Genomic DNA, 6,226 nt, shown 5'->3' with positions numbered 1-6,226 from the left:
TGTATCACCTTCTATTCCACAGGTGTACTTTCTTATTAATGTCTGTAGGATTAAGATTGATTCTTTATTAGCTGCTCACACAGACTCCTTTATTAGTAAATATTGTGATATTTCATTAGATTCCCTGAACAGGGAAAGTGGGTCATGCATTAAGTAACCAATTTTGCTCTCATGATCTTATAACATGTAGGTCTCTTCTACCTCATAGTAAAGCTAACTGTCATTTATTCTGATAAACACCCCATCGAGTCTCAAGAAAAACCACAACAGCAGAAAAAAAAGCTAGAAAGCATTACTCTAATTTTTACAGACCTGAAACACCATGATAATGAAGTACATCTTCAAATAGGAGAACTTCTTCAAAGAATTGTCTGTTCTCTGGCTTTCAATTTCTCTGTATCTGTATGATCTGTTGCAAGTATCTTTCTATTAAGAGATTCTCTAAGTAACATTCCTTTATAACCTTTATAATCTGTTGCATTTAAGTAGGTCAGACCAGGCAGGACACCAAGGAATAACAGGAAGCAGGTTTAAAGGCTGCAGCCAGGTTCAAAAAGGGGGAGGGGGGGGGCTCTTTGCCTCCATTAATTCACCCCTCTGAACCCTGAGTTCAGAAAGTTTTAGGACTCTCGGCTGGGGATGTGGCTCAAGTGGTAGCATGCTTGCCCGGCATGCGTGTGGCCCAGGTTCAATCCTCAGCACCACAAACAAACAAAGATGTTGTGTCTGCCGAAAACTAAAAGATAAATATTAAAATTCTCTCTCTCTTAAAAGAAAAAGTTTTAGAACTCTATACCTAGTGTATAAGGGAAAGGGCTCAGAAGCTCACAATCTGTAGAAGTTCACATAAAAGCAGCTTTTTCACTCTTCTGGGCACCCAGTTCAGGCCAAGGACACTCTGAAAGTCAGTGTCTGGGAAAGGGAAAGTGACCCTCTCCTTTCTTCCCACAGTCCTTTCAGATGCAAATGCCTCTATCAAGGTTCCAGACCCAGGCTGGAGGCTGGAGTCCCTCACTCGGTCTCTGCAAACACAGTCTCCACCTGAAAACTGTTGTAGAAATTCTTGCTGATAGTCTAAGAACAATTATCTAAACAGAACTTTTGAGGGTCTCTGGAGAAGCTTAGTTATGGCAGGGTTCTTCTGGGTGGGCGGGTCTCTGGCCTGCTTCAGTATAGGTCCAATCATATGGTTTAGTAACTTCTTTGGAGTGTTCACCCTGACTTCTGCTTTCCCACTACTTTTCTGCACAGGCTACTTCAAGCATTCCTTGGTAGTTGTTTATACATCTGAATGCATCCTTAGCATTGAACTCAATCCCAAAGCCAGAGCCATGCTGGATTTTCTCTCTCTCTCCTTCCCGCTCCCTCGAAGGGGTCTCCCTAAGTTGCTTATGGCCTTGCTAAATTGCTGAAGCTGGCTTTGTATTTGTGGTCCTCCTGCCTCAGCCTCCTGAGCCACTGTTGATTACAGGCCTGCACCACTGCACCTGGCCCATGTTGGATTCTTAAAACTTTGTCTCCTAGCATCATTTTAAATCTCTGCCAACTTCATGAGGTGGGTCTTGGTGGCCCTCAGTTTCCAGAGTCAGAAAGAGAAGTCCTGGTGGCTACTTGGCAAGCCGTGGACCATTCTGGCAAGGTGAGCCCCTGGGGCTTGGAACACACAGGAGTGTGGCAGAAATCACCATATCTCTGATGCCTGTGGCCCCTCCATTTGTAATAGTTTCTAATATCCCTGTGATTTCTTCTTTCACCTATGGCTTACATAGAAGAGTATTGTTTGTTTTTCAAATACTGGGAATTTTCTAAATGGTTTAGTGCTACTGACTTCTGATTTTAATCTGTTGTGGTCAGAGGGCTGATGCTGTAAGATTTCAGTCTTGAAGTTTTCTGATATGAACTACCTTTGATATACATCAGGCACACGTAAGAAGAATGGTGCTCTGCAGTTCATGAGTATAGTGTTCTATAATGTCGGTTATGTCAGATTGATTTATAAAGTGATCCAAGTCTCTTAAATCTGTACTAATTTTCTTTCTGCTTGTTCTATCAAATGCTGAGCAGGGTGTTAAAATCTCCAGCTACGATTATAGATATATCCATTTGTCCTTTTTGTTCTATACTTTTTTGCTTCATTAATCTTGTAGCTGTTATTTGAAGCATTCACATTTAGGATGGTTAGGTCTTTCTGATAAATTTTGGTTTTCTTTGTCATTATGAAAAGTTTCTTTTGGTTTCTGGGAATACTTCTTATATCAGTCTACTTCATGTGATACTCTTATAGCTGCATCACCTTTCTTATACCTACTGTTTGCATGGTATATCCTTTCCCAACCTGTTGCTTTCATCTTGTCTGTTCATATTTAATAAGCATCTCTAGAATACAGTATACGGTTGGATCTTGATTTTTTAGCCAGTCTAGTAATCACTGCTATTTAATCAGAAGACTAAATCCATTTACATTTAATTATCAATGTGGTTTAGGCTGGGCACCGTGGCACGCACATATAATCCTAGTTGTTCAAGAGGCTGACGCAGGAGGATCATGAGTTTAAAGCCAGCCTCAGCAACAGTGAGGTGCTAAGCAACTCAGTGAGACCCTTTCTCTAATAAAATACAAAATAGGGCTGGGGATATGACTCAGTGGTCAAGTGACCCTGAGTTTGATCCCCAGTACCCCCAAAATAAATAAATACACACACACACACACACACACACACACACACACACACACACACACATATATATATATAATATATATATGGTTTAGAACTTCAGTTTTGCTGTTTATTGCATCTGGTTTTGTTTTTTGCTCCTCCGTTCTTTTGATTTGGGTTAGTCAATCATAACTTTGTTATCTTTTAGCCATAACTCTTGGTATTCTTTTAGTCATGTCTCTAGACACACACACACTGTGTGTGTGTGTGTGTGTGTGTGTGTGTGTAGTTTAGTGGTTCTTCTATGGATTACAACATAAATCCTTCATTTACCTCAGTCTAGAATTAATATCACACAGGTTAAATATAAGTTCCTTATAACCACATAATTCCATCTGTCCTACCAGATCTTGTGTACTATTGTCAGAAATTTTATTTTTGTATGTTGTAAAACACATACAATGTTGCTGTAAATACAGCTTTGTTGTAAATAGTCTGTGTCTTTTAAATAAGAAAAAAAAGTAGTCTTCTCTATTTTGCAGAGCTATTTGCCACTCTGGTACTATCCATTCCCTCTTGAAGATATGGATTTACATCTGATGACATTTCCCTTCTGGCTTCTCTATTCTTAAGGATTCCAGTGAATATTTCATTTCAAATACTGATTTTTACAGTTAGGATTTCCACTGGTTCTTTTATTGCCCCCCCACACACTATCTGTGTCTCAGCTCAGAACCTCCACCTATTCATTTAACCATCTTTTCTCTAAGTTATTGTACATATTTTTAAGTGTCTTTAAAGTCCTTGTTTGCTAATTCCATTCTTCTGGGTTATTTTAAAAAATTTTATTACTCCTTTTTTTCCTTAACTCTGGGTTTCTTCACATGTCTAGTAATTTTTGCACTGAATATTATGGATATGTTATAGAATCTCTAGATTCTATTATTTTATTCTCAAGTGTGTTGCTTTTTGTTCTAGTATGACACTAAATTACTAGCTGGTCACTTTGAATTAAAAGAAGCTTCACTTACTTGTTGTGGGAGGTCTGCTTCAGCTTCACTCCCCTCCCCTATTTTGGGTTTGCTGGGAGTCAAACCCAGGGCTATGCATGTGCCAGACAAGTGCTCTACCACTGAGTCCCCAAATCCTCAGTTTTGGCCTTAATCCAAGTTAAATCTTAGTCCTGGGTCCTGGTCTTCCCTACAAAGGTGTGGCCCTGCAGGGGTTTCAGTGAAAAGCCTCAGCCTCCCTAGGGACTCACCCTCCAAAATCTGTCTTCTATATGATGGTGAAGCCAGATTTAAAGTTAGGTAGTCAGTGTAGTTAGGTAAATCGGGTCTAATACCGAGTGAAATCTAAAATGGAGGCCATGCTGGGAATGACTCAGGGAAAACACAGGACAATTCATGGAATGATGACGAAGTCCCGAAAAGGCCCTAGGCCAAAGTCCATCTCAAAGAAGTGTTAATAAACAGCCCCCAGCAAACTTAAAGATAGCCCATCACAAAGAAGTGTCCCACCCCTTGGGCTCTCCAACCTACATTTCATCACCAAACCTATAAAAAGGGGAACACATTTGCCCGCCAACTGGATTCCATCTCTTGGGTCCCCTTCTTCCTCCGGGAGAAGTCTTTTCTGCTGTCCTTTTTTTTTTTTTTTTTTTTTTTTTTTTTAGAGAGAGTGAGAGAGAGAGAGAGAGAATTTTTAATATTTTATTTTTTTTTAGTTCTCAGCGGACACAACATCTTTGTTGGTATGTGGTGCTGAGGATCGAACCCGGGCCGCACGCATAAACTTCTACTTTCTACTCTGACCTTGCCTCGGCGTGCTTCTTTGGTGTTATTCTTCAACATCGGGGAAGCAAGGACTCGTCACCGGCCAACAGCGGTAACAATGGCAGCTGAGATTTCTGTTGAGCTTTTCCCTGTCCAACTATTTCTTATGTAGATTCCTGGAAATTTTCCCTGCACATAGACATTCTAAGGTCAGATAGAGATTTGAGTGAATCTAATATAAATTTTAGGAATCTCCCTTCGCCTTTCTGATATTTCTCCCTCAAAATCCAGTCACTCCAGCTGTTCCAGGGTTCATCTTCTAAGACATGACTGCAGTTCTCTGCTTGCATTCTAGCCTCCATCTAGATGGGGGGGGGCGCGGGGGGGGGTCTTAGATGAAAAGCCAAATAAATTATCCTCATATAATGCAATTCCTATATTTCAAGAGCCCAATTCCCTCCAACTTCTGCTTTTTTACTTTTCTTCAGTATCTTAAAGTGGTTGTTGTTTATATTTGTCCACATTTATAACTGTTACCCATACAAGCTATATCTGGGTTTGGATTTTTAACTGGGAAAAAGAAATCAGACCCCAAATTTCTTTTTTAAAAAGACATGTCTCCTTCTATGTTTCCAGTGTGAAATAACATACACTTGAATGACAATGAATTTATTAAACATCACTTATAATATATATCTGAAAGAACTCAAGTCCCCAAAATGGAATCATTAGGCTGATTCATAGGTAAAATTTGACAAAGGCCAGGAAAGAAGGGGGGTGTCACAGAATGGTAAGACTTAGACCCTCTCTTAACATGGGCATTAATTTATTCAATACATTTACAGAAATATCTGACTATGTGTCAGATAACTGTGAAAAGCATGTAACATACAGAGATAAATGGAAAGAGCTTCTTATGAGATTCTAGTCTGATTAAGGGATGAAGACAATAAAGATATTAAAACACATTTACTTAGGTAATTGCCAAATGTGAAGTGATATGGAGAAAACTATTTTGTATAGTGGTAAAGGAGGGACACATTTTAACTGAGCCCTTAAGAATGAGATGGAAGCCAGGAGTGGTGGCGCAAGTCTGTAATCCCATCGGCTCAGGAGGCTGAGGTAGGAGGATCACAAATTCAAAGCCAGCCTCAGCAAAAGCAAAGCACTAAGCAACTCAGTGAGACCCTGTCTCTAAATACAAAATAGGGCTGGGGATGTGGCTCAGTGGTTGAGCGTCCCCGAGTTCAATCCTGGGTACCAACTATCCCTGCCCCTCCAAAAAAGAATGAGATGGAACAGGCTATTCAAAAAAACAAAACAAAACAGGGCAAGGAGGGTGCCAGGCAGAGAGAGTGCCCAAATGGGTTTTTAAAAAAACGAAGAGACATCTGTATCCGGAACTTTGAGAACATGGGGTAAATGGTACACAGAGGAAATGAAAAGGTAAGCCAGGCCTTTAAGTAAAAGAATGAAGTCCAATGGGAACACATTGCAGGGTTAAGCAAGACAGAAATCAGACTACATGTTTCAAAAGACTTCTCTGGCTCCTATCCGGAAGGAGTAGATCAGTTGGAAGGTGACTCAAAAGTAAAATATGACGAGGACATAGATTAGGACAGTGGCCGCGGGGACTATAAACAGTAAATTGTTTGCGATATATTTTAGTGATTGGATAGAAAGTAAAAGGAAAAAATACAGGATACACTCAGGTATCTGGTTTGAGAATGGTACCACCATGACTAACATGGAGATGGGTATAGAGCTTACTGTGCTCTAGTGTGGGACACAGAC

At 40.1% G+C, this 6,226-nt stretch overlaps 1 pseudogene across 1 annotated transcript; it reads right to left on the bottom strand.

The window, feature by feature from the left end:
- Nucleotides 1-213: 213 nt before the first annotated feature.
- Nucleotides 214-1,630, bottom strand: LOC308641502 (TIP41-like protein; annotated as a pseudogene). Its single transcript has 3 exons — nucleotides 1,498-1,630; nucleotides 1,175-1,334; nucleotides 214-472 (listed from the first exon to the last, which is right to left on the bottom strand). The product of its transcript is annotated as a TIP41-like protein (transcript).
- Nucleotides 1,631-6,226: the final 4,596 nt, after the last annotated feature.

The sequence above is a fragment of the Spermophilus citellus genome (genome assembly GCF_964194105.1).
Source record: "Spermophilus citellus genome assembly, chromosome: 2".
NCBI classification, from domain to species: Eukaryota; Metazoa; Chordata; class Mammalia; order Rodentia; family Sciuridae; genus Spermophilus; species Spermophilus citellus.
Note: the sequence above shows the minus strand (reverse complement) of the source record. Positions and strands in the feature narration are given on the sequence as shown.